Consider the following 16,956-nt stretch of genomic DNA (forward strand, 5'->3'; position numbering starts at 1 on the left):
TGTCCGTGTAAGCTGAGCATCCCAAAAATATAACTCTGTAGCTAGTTATTGAATACAAATATGCAAAATTAACTATTTTCTTCATTTGCAATATTCCGATATCAACAATGAGGCGTACTGCAAGCGTAGCTGAACTAAGGCAGTGCATCAGTTATAGCCACTAGGTGTTCAAATTAAGGTTACGATCTACTCCAGAAAATTTCTAGCTTTTGTATTTCATTTATATAGGATATATAGGTTGATGAGTTTTGTGAGAAGTACTGAATTTTACCTCTCTCTTTCCTAGCGTTTATCCCGTTGTGCACTGTTTACATAACATTTTAACCACTCGTCTGTTCCGCCATGCCCCTACTGTAGCCACAGTTTCCAGTTAATGTGAAGGAGGGAAATCGTTTGCAACCTCTGTCTGCAATCGTATAAATTTCGTTCTACACTCCTGGAAATGGAAAAAAGAACACATTGACACCGGTGTGTCAGACCCACCATACTTGCTCCGGACACTGCGAGAGGGCTGTAAAAGCAATGATCACACGCACGGCACAGTGGACACACCAGGAACCGCGGTGTTGGCCGTCGAATGGCGCTAGCTGCGCAGCATTTGTGCACCGCCGCCGTCAGTGTCAGCCAGTTTGCCGTGGCATACGGAGCTCCATCGCAGTCTTTAACACTGGTAGCATGCCGCGACAGCGTGGACGTGAACCGTATGTGCAGTTGACGGACTTTGAGCGAGGGCGTATAGTGGGCATGCGGGAGGCCGGGTGGACGTACCGCCGAATTGCTCAACACGTGGGGCGTGAGGTCTCCACTGTACATCGATGTTGTCGCCAGTGGTCGGCGGAAGGTGCACGTGCCCGTCGACCTGGGACCGGACCGCAGCGACGCACGGATGCACGCCAAGACCGTAGGATCCTACGCAGTGCCGTAGGGGACCGCACCGCCACTTCCCAGCAAATTAGGGACACTGTTGCTCCTGGGGTATCGGCGAGGACCATTCGCAACCGTCTCCATGAAGCTGGGCTACGGTCCCGCACACCGTTAGGCCGTCTTCCGCTCACGCCCCAACATCGTGCAGCCCGCCTCCAGTGGTGTCGCGACAGGCGTGAATGGAGGGACGAATGGAGACGTGTCGTCTTCAGCGATGAGAGTCGCTTCTGCCTTGGTGCCAATGATGGTCGTATGCGTGTTTGGCGCCGTGCAGGTGAGCGCCACAATCAGGACTGCATACGACCGAGGCACACAGGGCCAACACCCGGCATCATGGTGTGGGGAGCGATCTCCTACACTGGCCGTACACCACTGGTGATCGTCGAGGGGACACTGAATAGTGCACGGTACATCCAAACCGTCATCGAACCCATCGTTCTACCATTCCTAGACCGGCAAGGGAACTTGCTGTTCCAACAGGACAATGCACGTCCGCATGTATCCCGTGCCACCCAACGTGCTCTAGAAGGTGTAAGTCAACTACCCTGGCCAGCAAGATCTCCGGATCTGTCCCCCATTGAGCATGTTTGGGACTGGATCAAGCGTCGTCTCACGCGGTCTGCACGTCCAGCACGAACGCTGGTCCAACTGAGGCGCCAGGTGGAAATGGCATGGCAAGCCGTTCCACAGGACTACATCCAGCATCTCTACGATCGTCTCCATGGGAGAATAGCAGCCTGCATTGCTGCGAAAGGTGGATATACACTGTACTAGTGCCGACATTGTGCATGCTCTGTTGCCTTTGTCTATGTGCCTGTGGTTCTGTCAGTGTGATCATGTGATGTATCTGACCCCAGGAATGTGTCAATAAAGTTTCCTCTTCCTGGGACAATGAATTCACGGTGTTCTTATTTCAATTTCCAGGAGTGTATGTGTTATTGTGTTATAACTATTTGTTTGTCTATCTTGTGGTACCGAGATCGGAGAACAGCCCAGAATTTTTCTAAACAAGCGCGGAAAATCGCTTAATAACTGCATGCAGACTGGTCAGTGTACTACAGTCTAGACCAACGGTCGTTAATCCACAGTGCGAGTTCGCTTCTCACCCTCTCATCTCGCAAGCTAGCACACTGTTGCTTAAGCGATACGAACAAATATAATAATGGATTTTTTTGTGCTAAGTTTATTCTAAATATAATGATAATCCACATGTCTTGAACCATCTGCTGATGTTTTCAAATGCTTCACTACTTGCCTTTTAAGTAAGAAGTTGGGTACTAATTTTCATCCCACAATTTCTGTCATTTGCGAAGAGTTCAAAATTAGTAACTCCTGACAATTAAAGTGGAACAAACAACCGAGGACCGTAATGGATCCCTGCGCTACACCAAACTCTTGGTGCATTGTCCTGAGAGTCTAAGCATGGCTAGCGCCTCTCGTGCAGCAGCTTCACGGTTTAGTCACATCAGTGTGACCATCGCCTATGTTCGACGTCAATGTGCAATAACCACTCACAGACGACAGGTGACAGCACCAGCAGTGGAGGGTATATGAAGTGTGTGAGAAGGACGCTGAAAACAGTGCAGTTGTTGTAACGTGGAGACGGAGCTGTTTATCTCTCGTCCTAAAGGGCATGATCATTGGCTTTCGGGCCAAGGAAGAAAGCATTTCCGAAACGGCTACATTTGTAAACTGTTCGCGTGCCGCGGTGGTTAAAGGATATCGTGCATGGCAAAATGGTGCCATCCAAAACCGGTGCGGGGGCAGCTGTGGTGCACTAAGGGCCGTAGATGACAGGTGAACAAAGACTGTGGAGATGTGCACGGGCGAATATTCGTGCAACGTTTGATCAACTGACCGTCCAGATGAAACGAGGTGCGAATGTTGCTGCGTATTGGCCTCCGCAACTGGCGCCCGGTTCATGCACCCATGCTGACTGCTGCCCAGGATCGAAATTGCATCCCAGAACCGCTGATGGACGTCCAGTGGCCTTTCCAGATGAATCACATTTTATGCGTGTACGGCGTGACACGTCTCAAAGTAAGCACTCTGCAACAATCATCAGAAGGTTTCAGGCCGAAGGAGGGAGCGTTATGATTTGTGGAATGTTGTCGTAGTATTTCCTGGGCAATCTCGCCATTCTGGAAGGCACAATGGACAACACAAGAATGCCTCTATCATTGAGGACCACGTCCGCCCATACATGCAGTTTGTTTCTCTTCGGCATGTTGGCATCTACAAGCAGCACAATGCAAAATGTCACCCAGCTCGCAGTGTACGTGCGTCGTTCAAGGAGCACGAGGATGAGTTTACCGCACTCCTCTGACCACCAAACGCTCCGGATTAAAACCAGATCGAGACTCTGTGAGACCTCATTGATCGGGCTGTTTGCGCCATGGCTCCTCAACCGAGGAACATAGTGTAGCTGGCCACGACACTGCAATCGACATGGTCTCACATCCCTGTCAGTACCTTCCAGAAACTCACTGACTCTCTTCCTGCGTGTCTTGAGTGGTCTGCCCTGCAAAGCATCGGTATTGAGGCTTTCGACAGGTGGTCTCATTTATGGAAGTGGGTATTGTACAAGTATACCATCGCAAAACACGTCTAGGAGAACACAGCCTATAATAACAGAAGTCTTCTGGTGTTTGTCGAGCGCAGGATACCTACAGAACATGTTTCAGTCCATTCTGCTGACACTTCCACGACGTCAGGGAAATGTTCTCTTTTAGCAAGAGAAAACACATTTACACTCATCTCGCGTTATGCAACCTGTTGCCCAAGATGTTCGTCAATTCCTCTACGCAGGACGATCACCTGTCCTGTCCACATTGAGTATGTGTGGAACATGATGGGAGAAGCCCAGTTCTGTCTATCAAACAGAAAAATCCGTCGACTAATAAATGTAAGTAGCGTGCAACAATTTCTCTCATTGTAACACCCGAGAATTCTTTTATCGTTATTATGCACGACTTCAGGCCTGTAATTTGAGTAAATGTCCCCATATAGGAAACGTTCTCCACAGTTTGTCCGCAGGTTTATGATCCTTGATTATGATTGCACACCTATCCTGTGTGTGAATAAAACTTCACATGATGTTCACCGTTTGTTCTTTGCTACTGTATAAATGAGGCTGTCATATTGGGTTGCGATTCACCGACATTCCATCTGTGGAGCAGATAAAGATTAGTAAACCAAGGGCGAGTGTCCTTTATTTGTCCCGTGCTAGCCAAATCTTCGGGCACATCGGTAGACTCCTATGGAAACACGACATCCAGTAAGTCGCCCTCTCAAAAATGACTCTGAGCACTATGGGACTCAACTGCTGAGGTCATAAGTCCCCTAGAACTTAGAACTACTTAAACCTAACTAATCTAAGTACAACACACACATCGATGCCCGAGGCAGGATTCGAACCCGCGACCGCAGAAATACGAAAATAAGCGAACAAGTATCAACGAAAATGAGCTGTTAACAAGCATTGATCGCACTAAAAGTGTAAATTTTCTAAGTCATTGAGATAGAGAGTCTGGCGTTCCCCATGGATCTGTGTTCAAGCCCTCTGATGTTCCTAAACTATATAAACGATTTAGGAGACAATCCGAGTAGCGCTCTAGGATTGTTAGCATATGACGCTGTCACATACCGTCTAGTAAGATCAAAAAAAATTTCAGGATGACCTAGACATGATACCTGCATGGTGCGAAAAGTGGCAGTTGTCTCTGAATCAGCCAAAATTTGAAGTCATAGACATGAGTACGAAAACAAATCCGTTAAATTTCGATCACACGATAATTTATACAAATCTAAAGGCTGTCAGTTCGACTGAATATCTAGTAATTACAATTACGAACAACTCAAACAAACAGTCCCATAGGTAATATAGTTGGAAAGATAAAGTAAAGACTGCGTTTTATTGGCAGAACTCTTAGAATATGCAACATGTCTACTAAAGAGACTACCAACACTACACTTACCCTTGCTTTACTGGAGTACTGTTGTGCGATGTGGGATTCTTAGCAGGTAAGATTGACGGAGGGCGTCGAAAAAGTCCAAAGAAGGGCAGCTCGTTTTGTGTTATCGCGAAATACGGAGAGTATGTCACGGACATAAGTGACTTGGGGTGGCAGTCATTAAAACTAAGGCGTTTCCGTTGCGACTAGATCTTTTCACGAAATTTCGGTCACCAGTTTTCTGCTCTGGAAGCGAAAATATTTTCCTGTCGTAACCAACATAGCGAGAAATGAATATTCTAACAAAATAAGACAAATAATATCTCGCACAGGAAGACTTAAGTGTTCGTTTTTTCCACGTTTTGTTAAAGAGTGGAACGGTATAGGTGTTTCGAAGAACCATGTGCCTGGCAAATACGGGTGAACTGCAGAGCAGTCACGTAGACACACATTTAGATGAGCCTGTCCCACTCGGACAGATCTACCAAGCCAGGTGACATAATGGTTGGGCACTGGACTCGTATTCGGGAGAATGGCGGCTCAGCTAGCCTTTCGACTATTCAGATTTCAGATTTCCGTGATTCCATAGGTACTTTAAGACGAGTATCGCAATGGTTTTTGTGAAAGAGAACGGCCGATTTCCTTTCCAACCTCTCCCAGTCAGAACTTGTGCTTCATCTCTAATGACTTCGTCATCGACGGGGCGTTGATCCCTAACCTTCTTTCCTTCCATTCGCTCCTCGTTGCACACCTTTGCTTTATTCAGTGTGTTCCGGATGAAAGCGATACGTTTAGTGGACGTAAAGATGACTGAGTGTAAAATGTAGTATAGTGTTTTGTTATATTGTTGTTGTTGTTGATGATCATGATAAGAGAGGCGAAAGAAGGAAACGAAATGTAATGCCCGCACATAACTTACCACTCTCCAAAAACGTTAGAGGAGTCAGCGAGCTTAACGTCCCTAGCTGATGAACTTATTGCCATCAGTATGTGATATAAATCATGTGTGTTCGAGATTTGACCGAAAACATTCACACACCATCTAGTGATCAGAAACTGGAAGTCACAAGTTTCACCTCCTTAACACCCTAATCGACTCCGAGGATTCAAACCTGAAAATATGCCTTAGCGACCTTTGCTATGGAGGCAGGCTACTACTGGAATATCGATATAAAATTTTTGAGTGGGACTCATCAGATTGGCGGCTAGTTCTTAACAAATGGAAGACTAGATACCAGGCGACGCATAATTATTTTTATTGTTATTATTGCTCAATTTGTTTAGAACTCAGCATGTATATGTTAAGTCGAAACCGTCATCATAATGAACCATTTCTAAGTGCCTGCACCATATATTGGAATCCAACGCGTTTATTAGACAAGGGATGTCACTGACACTGGGAATCGAACCCTGATGTAAATAACTAAGCGTTACCAACAATAGCTCGTAGTTTGTTTTGAGTGAAGTGAGCGGGAACGTTTGATAACATTGCTCGCTGCCCCTACCGAAGATTTGGTCAGAAGTCGAAACATGATACAGGGAAACGGAATGGTCAACATGGCTAGAAACTGCGAATCACGTGCACATCTTTTATCAATTTGACCGCAGAAATCACGAGAATAACTTTGTTAATATTACGCCATCAATCCAATGACGCAAAGATGTTTATCAAGGTAACTCAAAAGGGAGGGAGCATCAACATTTGGCATTACTATGGCACTGGCCCATTTACAACTGATAATAAGCATAACGCGAGAGGAAACAGTTTCATTCGTCGCAGTATCTTTTTTAAATGATTACGTAAAAGCCGGCCGGGGTGGCCGAGCGGTTCTAGGCGCTACAGTCTGGAACCGCACGACCGCTACGGTCGCAGGTTCGAATCCTGCTTCGGGCATGGATATGTGTGATGTCTTTAGGTTAGTTAGGTTTAAGTAGTTCGAACTTCTAGGGGACTGATGACCTCAGGAGTTAGTAGTGCTCAGAGCCATTTGAACCATTTTTGATTACGTAAAAAATGAAAATAGTTCCATACCAGAGATATTGTTATAATTGAGTTTATCTCATCGCTGTTTCGTAAGTACTGTTTTCAAATTTCCTTGATACATCGGTGTATATTTAATAAAACATAAACCTCAGGAAGCGCAGGTTTACATATGATGCACGAAATAATGCAGTCAGAGACGCAATTATTTAGTGGGATAGGGAATGCACGAGCCGGTATTAGCCACATAGCTGTTAATAATGGGTTTTGAAAAACTGAACTTTTATCAGATATAGATAATAATGACCGTCGTGTTGTCAACCGCCTAGCTACTTTGCGATGCGTTCCGAGGCAGTGAATTAAAGATTTATCGAAACTCAGAACCATCATCAACAATAATAAAATCACCCTCCAGTTGAATTTATGCAACTTCCCTGATTGCTGGGTCACTGAAATACGACGTCTTACTACATATTACGGTTCGTCTCGTTTCGTCCAAGCATGTAACTTTGGAAGATTGGTTGCCTATCCGTATTATTCTAATACTAGCTGAGAAACTGGCGTTATCCGGGTATTTGTACATTTCAACTTCTACTATTCTCTTTCCTCCTCCCTCCTCCCTCCTCCCTCTGGGCACCGCTCCCCCCCCCCCCCCCGTCTCTCAGTTCATTTTCTCCTCCCCCCCCCTCATTGTCCATCTCCTCCTGCCTCTTCAGATCAGATGTGTCATGTTTTGTATTACACGCTCCGGCGAGTTAAATGCCCTCTATACGTAGCTAGTTCGAACTTCTATGGATCCGGTTTTGGGATTACAGCTCGTCCTGCAATTACTAAGTTATGGAGCTCCCTTGCTTGCTGTTTTGATTCTGACGGGGTTCGCGATTGCGAAATTCAGTTCTACAGCAACTTTTGCAGTTACCCTGCTCTTCCTTTTCGTTATAGTTCTCTTCAGTCACCATCCGCTCCGATCAGTCAACACTCACTTTCGTTCGTGTTGGGACTTATCGGACGATGTTTCTCTGCTTTACCTGTATGCGGTATAAATCTCCGATATGGTTCCTCTTGAAACACCAACCACTTCGGCTGTCTTGGTTTCCGAAGCACCCACTATTCGAGCACCAACAGTTTGTTCACGTTAGAATTCACATAGCTCCGACATACCGCACTCAACTACAAACAACGCTGTCCTGACCACGACTGACAACTGCAATACACTGAGGACATTGCCCTTTTGATGTTGATGGTCAAATACAAGAGCGCCTCGTGCAGGCTTGGCTAGCATCTGAATTTACGTTATACCGCATTTGAAACGGTATTTCCATAAATTTGTTCAATCTGTCTAAGTAAATGAAATGTATTGGCCACAAATAGGTGAAAAGATGCTATTTAAAGTTTGCCCTAATCACACTAATGATGGCCGGCCGGAGTGGCCATGCGGTTGTAGGCGCTGCAGACTGGAACCGAGCAACCGCTACGGTCGCAGGTTCGAATCCTGCCTCGGGCATGGATGTGTGTGATGTCCTTAGGTTAGTTAGGTTTAATTAGTTGTAAGTTCTCGGCGACTGATGACCTCAGAAGTTAAGTCGTATAGTGCTCAGAGCCATTTGAAGCCACACTAATGATGAATTCAAATATAATGGTTCGATAATAAACACACAACTGACCCTAATTAATATGTAAACACAACAGAAATTAATATGTTAGTTAAATATAAATGTGTGCATGAATGTTTTGTGGCTGCATTGGAGACAATGCTGCTATCTGCCTTATTATGCTGTATTCAACCACACATTAGATATTTTAACGTGTCTGCGAAGATCGGACACAATTAGCATTCACTGTGACCTTGATCTAAACATACTTCGTACAGTAGAAAGAAGTAATGAACAGAGTGATACTGCTTTACACATTATACTCAGTGCTTGGTCCCGACTACATCGTTACTAAAACTTGCTATGGGCATCATGCTAAACAAAATCTCTCGATGTTATAATGTAGAATTCAGACGTAAAGTCTGATTTAATATAAGAAAACACGCGAAGTTGCGGACATAGGTGGCGGATGATGAACAGTATGCAGCAGATTGTAGATCAGAAAACATGAGTAAAATAGAAGTGCATTATTCCTATGTGGCAAAAATCATCCTCAAAACACTTTTGACTGAGTGCATACATGTTCATCACATCTCACACGTAGTTTTCCCTAGAAAAGAACAGTCAGGAATGAAAGAATTACTATCCAAAATTAACGAAAACTATTTTCATTTAAACTGTGTATTCAAAACGTGACCAATTAAAAACAGTAATTCCAGGGAACATAATATACTAATAATACAAAAAAACGACGATAGGATGTCATACACGTACTGAGGGAGTCACTGGTGTGACTCGAGACTGGGGGGAGCGTTCCAGCTGGAGTAAGCTAACGGTGTCCTCGAGAGTTGTTGAGAGCATGCTCAACACGCGAGGTCCCGCGGCCCCAGCTGCAGGCCATTAGTGGCTGCCCTCAGGTGCCTCAGCTCAGTCTCCCCCCAAGTCAGCCTACTGATGTCCCCAGTGTAAACGAGAGGCTGCCCACTACAATGAATATTTTGTTTCACTGTGTTGTCGTAAAAAGCTCCATATTTCATCTCTTATTTGAAATAGCGATCGTTATTTGCTGTATTGTTTTACATCCTTAAGTTTTTATTTTATCTGGAAAGATTAGTCCCAAGACGTCCTCTCTCACATTTAACCACGTGTTGTTCATGAAATGTACTTGCACGAAATTTGACAATTAATACATTAAAACTTTGTGAGAACCCAGAATGGCCTGAATGAATCCTAACTCGGAGAGTTTCTAGAACAATGTACCAGAACTAAGAGATTATATTGCACAATGAGGGCTTGCACGTAGCCAAATAGTATTTTGTTTTGATTTGTTGGACAGGTTTCATGAACTGTTAGCTCCAGCAGGGTTAAATTGTAAAATGGGGTGTGGTATCTGATAAATCTACTCTGAAAGTATCTTCATGGAATACAGAATCAAGATAAGTTGACAGTTAAAGATTCATTCAAACGTCTTTTCCACGCAGTTGGTTGTAGTATTGGCAAGAAAAATGCTATGGAACGTATTGCCGTTCCATGGTTGTAGGAGCCGTGTTAGAAGTACTTACTTCTACAAGACACGGCAGTGGCAATCCGTCCGAATTCCGCTGAAGGCGGTAAGCACAGTTTAGTTTGATTGCTAGGTGATACAGTGTAGCCGTCTCTACTGAACCGTATCTCGCACTGGCGAAGTGCCGCCAGGCACTAACAGAACTGATCCCAATTCCCACTTTGTGACCAGTGTGCAAATTTTACTACAGTTATTTCTGGTCATTGATCGCATATGCAGTTTATTATAATTGCCAGTTCTGGCGTTAGCTATAAACAAATCCGTAACAGGAAATATTAAAGAAATACTACTACACTACATTACAACAAACACGATAAACTACAATTCACGTGCGTGTAGCTTCTACGAGCAATGCAGGTACGATGTGTAAACTTTTCCCACTGCTCAGTAAAAACTAATTCCTGTAAGTTTTTCTATACAGAATGTAAACGCCACGATTCAAGCCCAGTAGGTTGACGGTATTGGCATCTATATGTAAACATACCTAGACAAAATAGGTGGCTTGTTTCATAAGGTCTGGTTCACCGAAAAATACACATTCAAAATAAGCAGTTGTTTAAAAAACGTATTAGTTCATATTAAAAATTTACCTAATAGTTCATTTAGGTTTTACACACATTAACAAAGAAAAAATTAAAATAGTAACAAGTATGCATTATAACTTGTTCTTATTAAAATAAAAGACACACTAGCTGAAGCAGGCTCTATGATAAAAAGTGATTAAGCCATATACGGTTACACAAATTTTCCTTCTTATAGATTATTGACTATTTATTTTTGTTTTGTTCCTTCGCGTTGTAACACGAGCGCCGTCTTATGGTGCTTGGGAATCTTGCTTATAGAGGGTGACTCACGTAAGATGTAACACCCCTTTAATTCATTAACTGTTACATAGTTCGAAACTTCGTTCTGGTAAACGTTGTTAGAGGGACGAAAAAATGGTTCAAATGGCTCTGAGCGCTATGGGACTTAGCATCTGAGGTCATCAGTCCCCTAGAACTTAGAACTACTTAAACCTAACTAACCTAAGGACATCACGCACATCAATGCCCGAGGCAGGATCCGAACCTGCAACCATAGAAGTCACGCGGTTCCGGACTGAAGCACCTAGAACCGCTCGGCCACAGCGGCCGGCCAGAGGGTCGAGGGTCACATATGTTTGTATTTGGTTAATGTTTTTAGCGCTGGTGTCAACGGAGGTATTGAAGCAAGAACGTTTTTTGAAAAATGGGAACGTCTACTTTTTATAACTACTTTCGATAGCTCTTGAGAAGAAAATTACAGTGATATACCGTTTTTTAAAGTTAACGTTGAAACCTGTCGGAAAAAAGTTCTAGAAATGTCATAGAATCTGTGAGAATGGTGGCCAGAAACGGCATAAGCGGTGCAAAAACCGCTAAGCAGGCGTCTCGGACCAGGCTGCGTTGTTGTATACCATACGGTAGGCCTGCGCTACGAGAATGAAGCTTAATTTCCCCTTGAACAAACTTACGACCTAGATGCAGGTCCACCTACGAGTCTTGTACACACATCAAAAAAAAGTTTTGCATCACCCCGGTTCCCAGAACTCTTGAAGATAGACGTTGACTGTGGATATTGTATCACAGACACAGTCTCTTTGAATGTTCAGAGATGTCACTAAACCCTCCCAAAGTTGTAACAACCATGCATAAGCAAAGCCTATTAGACGAAGGGGGTCCGACAGCCGATCAGTTCGTCATTCCACCAGAAAGGAAGTACACGGCTCGTGTTGTCTATAGGTCAACCATGCCAAGGCGGCCAATACCGCGGTTCGATCGCGTCCGCATTGTTACTCTGTGCCAGCAAGGGCTCTAAAAAGGAAAAGTGTCCAAGCGTCTTGGGCTGAACCAAAGCGATGTTGTTCCGACATGGAGGAGATACAGAGAGACAGGAACTGTCCATGACATACCTCGCTCAGGCCGCCCAAGGGCTACTACTGCAGTGGATGACCGCTACCTGCGGATTATGGCTCGGAGGAACCCTGACAGCAACGCCACCATGTTGAATAATGATTTCGTACAGCAGCAGGACGTCGTGTTACGGCTCAAACTGTGCGCAGTAGGCTGCATGATGCGCAACTTCACTCCCGACGTCCATGGTGAGGCCCATCTTTGCAACCACGACACCATGCAGTGTAGTACAGGTGGGCACAACAACATACCGAATGAACCGCTCAGGATTGGCATCACGTTCTCTTCACCGATGAGTGTCTCATATGCCTTCAACCAGACAATCGTCGGAGACGTGTTTTGAGGCAACCCGGTCAGGCCGAACGCCTCAGGCACACTGTCCAGCGAGTGCACCAAGGTGGAGGTTCCCTGCTGTTTTGGGGTGGCATTATGTAGGGCCGACGTACGCCGCTGGTGGTCACGGAAGGGGCCGTAACGAATGTACGATATGCGAATGCCATCCTCCGACCGATAGTGCAACCATATCGGCATCATATTGGCGAGGCATTCGTTTTCATGGACGACAATGCGCGCCCCCATCGTGCACACCTTGTGAATGACTTCTTTCAGGATAACGACATCGCTCGACTAGAGTGGCCAGCATGTTCTCCAGACATGAATCCTATCGAACATGCCTGGGATAGATTGAAAAAGGCTGTTTATGGACGACGTGACCCACCAACCACTCTGAGGGATCTACGCTGAATCGCCGTTGAGCAGTTGGACAATCTGGACCAACAGTGCCTTGATTAACTTGTGGATAGTATGCCACGACGAATACAGGCATGCATCAATGCGAGAGGACGTGCTACTGGTTATTAGAGTTACCGGTGTGTAGAGCAACCTGGACCACCACCTCTGAAGGTCTCGCAGTATGGTGGTACAACATGCAATGTGTGGTTTTCATGAGCAATACAAAAGGCGGAAATGATGTTTATGTTGATCGCTACTCCAATTTTCTGTACAGGTTCCGGAATTCTCGGAACCGAGGTGATGAAAAACTTTTTTTGGTGTGTGTATACGAAAATACGACACAGGCTAGAATCTAGCATATCACAAGGGCCTTAGGACAACTGTTTCAGCCGGCCGGTGTGGCCGAGCGGTTCTAGGTGCTTCAGTCTGGAACCGCGCGACCGCTACGGTCACAGGTTCGAATCCTGCCTCGGGCATGGATGTGTGTGATATCCTTAGGTTAGTTAGGTTTAAGTAGTTCTAAGTTCTAGGGCACTGATGACCTCAGATGTTAAGTCACATAGTGCTCAGAGCCATTTGAACCATTTGAATAACTGTTTCACATTTGTGTATCATGCCAGGTTTACGTGAGCTGAAACAGTGTAATCAACTGTTCATTCATCAAAAATAAAGAGGTCTTATATCCTGCAAAAAGCAGCTACTGTATTATGCTAGAAGGAAGATTACATCTATCTTTTCCTGTACATGGCTGTGTTCTTCTTGGAGGTAAAATACATGCTGTCGGGCAACTGTCGCTACCTACACTGCTCTAACTTATATCATATGGGATACATTCGTTGAACTAAACATTTTATTAAAAATACTTTAGTGACCACCTGTACATCGCAAAATAGATATATTCTTCTTAACGAAACGTAGTTTCTTGCTGAACGTAAGCTCTTACTGACAGTGTTACCTGCTATGTGCAATACAGACTCTCGAACTTTTTGACACTGCAATGCAATTTCGTACTACGTAAACGAAATAAACAATGTAATATTAATGATTTGATAACCACCCAACTCACATAACATGAATTTTGTCTTCCAAAAAAATAACTTTATCCTTAATTTAAGCATGTGTTCAAACTGTTGACCATGGACTGAAAGGCACATTTGCAATTCCCGGTCGATAGAACGATGAACAGTTGTAATTACAACAGATGATATGGTAGATCATGCACTGGTGATTCGACGACACATATCGTCTAGCGTAGTTCGGGCTTCGTCATAGACTGCATTTTTGAGTTCTCCCCAAAGAAAGAAACCGAGGGGAGTCAAATCGTGGAACCTCGCGGGTCATTTGGCAACAGAATTTCGTCCTATCCAACGTCCAGGAAGGTTCTCCTTAATTGTTTACGTTGCAACACGAGACGTGCGAGCTGGACAGTCGTCGTGCTGTAGCCACGGACACTGTCGAATATCCAGTGATACCTCTTCTCGAAGAATCGACAGAACGTTAGTCAGAAAGTGGAATTACGAATGCCCTTTTAGAACGTCTGTGGTGAAGGAAGGTCCCAAAATGTAATTCCTTATGATGCTGCACCATACATTTACGTTGGACGGCCGCACCTAACGAAACCAGCGTGGATTTTCGGTTGCCCAATAACACATGTTATGCAAATATACATTAGTGTGATTAGTAAACAGGTGCTACAGTCTGGAACCGCGTGACCACTACGGTCGCAGGTTCGAATCCTGCCTCGGGCATGGATGTGTGTGATGTCCTTAGGTTAGTTAGGTTTAAGTAGTTCTAAGTTCTAGGGGACTGATGACCACAGCAGTTAAGTCCCATAGTGCTCAGAGCCATTTGAACCATTTGATTAGTAAACGTTGCTTCACCGGTAAAGAGCACACGTTGGAAGAACATAGGATCGTCTCTCAGCTGCTGAATTTCAAACCGACAAAATTCTGTACGACGTTGGAAAACACGGTCGTCTAACTCCTGATGTAGTGTCAGACGATAGGGATGGAAATTCTGTCGATGCAAATGACAGTCGCCTGGCTGCTTCCACATTCCTTGGCAATATGTCTCGTACCACTGTGCAGTTTCATTGGCGTTGTAGCCAGAACAGTTTCTTCGTGTTCTCAGTCAGTTGCAGTCTTCTTCTTTTCCTCTTTTTGACGTCCAAGCAGCCTGTTCGCACTAGCGTTTTAATACTTCGTGCAATTGCCTAGCGCGTCGGACAATGGCGATCCGGATAGATAGTGCTATACCGCCGTACTGTTTTTACAGCATTTCTTTTACATTCACCATGTCATAGTAGTATATCCAACTTCTCCTCATTGGTGTACATGTCTGCACGCAACGAACGTTCAAGCAGAAATGAGCGGCCTGCAGTGCACACAAGTAAATAGGCAAATGTGTTGACATTCTGACAGCGTAGCACGAGAACTCTGCTTGACGGTGTGTACACCTCTACTGTCGATTCCGGCCACAGTGCTCACGCATTCTAGGAAATTTCTCGAATGTGTTTAAGACATGTTTCAACGTCAACATTAACAATCGCTATATCATTGTAATTGTCTTCTCAAGGGATATCGAATGCATTTATAAAAAGTATACGGTCGAATTTTAAAAAACGGTGCTTGCTTCAATATCTCTCTTGATACCAGTGGTAAGAACATTAATCAAATTATGTATATATATATAAAGGGGAAAAGCTGTTACCAAATATTTCGAAAAGTTCTTGGTCGTATCACTTCAAATTTTCAAATGATATCTGATGACAGAACTAAAGTGCCTGTGAACCCAGGCCCTGCAAGGTAAGGAGATTCCGGATGAAGTCACGAGTAGAGATCAGAATAACTGCCGTCATCCATGCCACTACTCTAGCACACACAAACAACTGTTACATACACTAAATCTTTATATTACAGGATCACCATACACAATGGCTTCAAGTGTGTAGTTGCTGACATTGGAAACTCGTCTATAATTAGGAAGATCCCGACAGTGAATTCACAGTCTAAATGAAATTAATCAGCCGGCCAGAGTGGCCGAGCGGTTCAAGGCGCTGCAGTCTGGAACCGCGCGACCGCTACGGTCGCAGGTTCTAATCCTGCCTCGGGCATGGGTGTGTGTGATGTCCTTAGGTTAGTTAGGTTTAACTAGTTCTAAGTTATAGGGGCTGATGACTTCAGAAGTTAAGTCCCATAGTGCTCAGAGCCATTTGAACCATTTGAAATTAATCGTGATAAATATGAACACACAACAACCTTTCAAAAGCTTTCATACATGAGAAAAGAACCCCTAGCATAACGTATAGTACAACAATCACAAAACAATTTACCCTCAATAATATTATATTCACAACACTTCAATAACCCGATTTTCTATGTTATTTTAGCTGGACAATAGCGTATATTTACCGATACCTTTCTCGACTTTCAAGCCCTACACACAATACATGGCTGGCATGGAAACGAAGTAATGAGAAGAAAATATGTAACACAACTCCAATATCCAGTAGAAGTGCACACACAAACTAGTGACTCCCTTACTAAGCGTCTGTGTAAACGCGATATTTACCGTGCTTAATCGGCGGCTGCTGTGTTCGGCGGTGGCGTATGATGACGGTGGCGCGTTGATGATGTGCGGACCTGTAAAGCTCAGGACTATTTTGACCTTCACTGTATCAGCAGTCGGAAACTGCCCTGAGCTTTCGTGAGGCCATCTACACACAGCCCTGGTCTGAAGAAACCTCTCTCCGTTCTACCCATGGCTCTGGTCTGAAGAGACCTCTCCCCCTTCCACCCACGACCCCGGGCTGATGAGATCTCACCTTCCCTCTGATGAGACCGTCCTCTATATCTTTTTGATTCCCCCCACTGTACCTTGAGGTTTATTCAGACGAGGGCCGTGTGTAGATGGAATACTTCCTGTACTGCCGGCCTAGAAGACCTTTCTAGTGAACACTAGCGTTCACAGGGTTTGAAAATCTCATAACATCTCCAGAGTGGAGATTACGGATTTCGATCCGAGTTAATTACGTTCTGCGGAACAACTGAAGAGGGCAGAGGTGTACACATCGATAAGCCAGAGCGAGTGGATCAAAAAATGGCTCTGAGCACTATGGGACTTAACATTCGAGGTCATCAGTCCCCTAGAACTTAGAACTACTTAAACCTAACTAACCTAAGGACATCCACACATCCATTCCCGAGGCAGTCGCGTGGTTCCGGACTGAAGCGCCTAGAACCGCTCGGCCACCGAGACAAGGCAGAGCGAGAAGACATTG

The 16,956-nt window shown here is 44.7% G+C and overlaps 1 protein-coding gene across 3 annotated transcripts in view; it reads left to right on the forward strand.

Annotated features, from left to right (window-relative positions):
* Positions 1–16,956, forward strand: part of LOC124555076 (SH3 and cysteine-rich domain-containing protein) — a 981,469-nt gene that overhangs the window by 151,893 nt on the left and 812,620 nt on the right. The gene's annotated exons all lie outside the window — the stretch shown is intronic.

Source organism: Schistocerca americana, chromosome X (genome assembly GCF_021461395.2).
Source record: "Schistocerca americana isolate TAMUIC-IGC-003095 chromosome X, iqSchAmer2.1, whole genome shotgun sequence".
Lineage (NCBI taxonomy): Eukaryota > Metazoa > Arthropoda > Insecta > Orthoptera > Acrididae > Schistocerca > Schistocerca americana.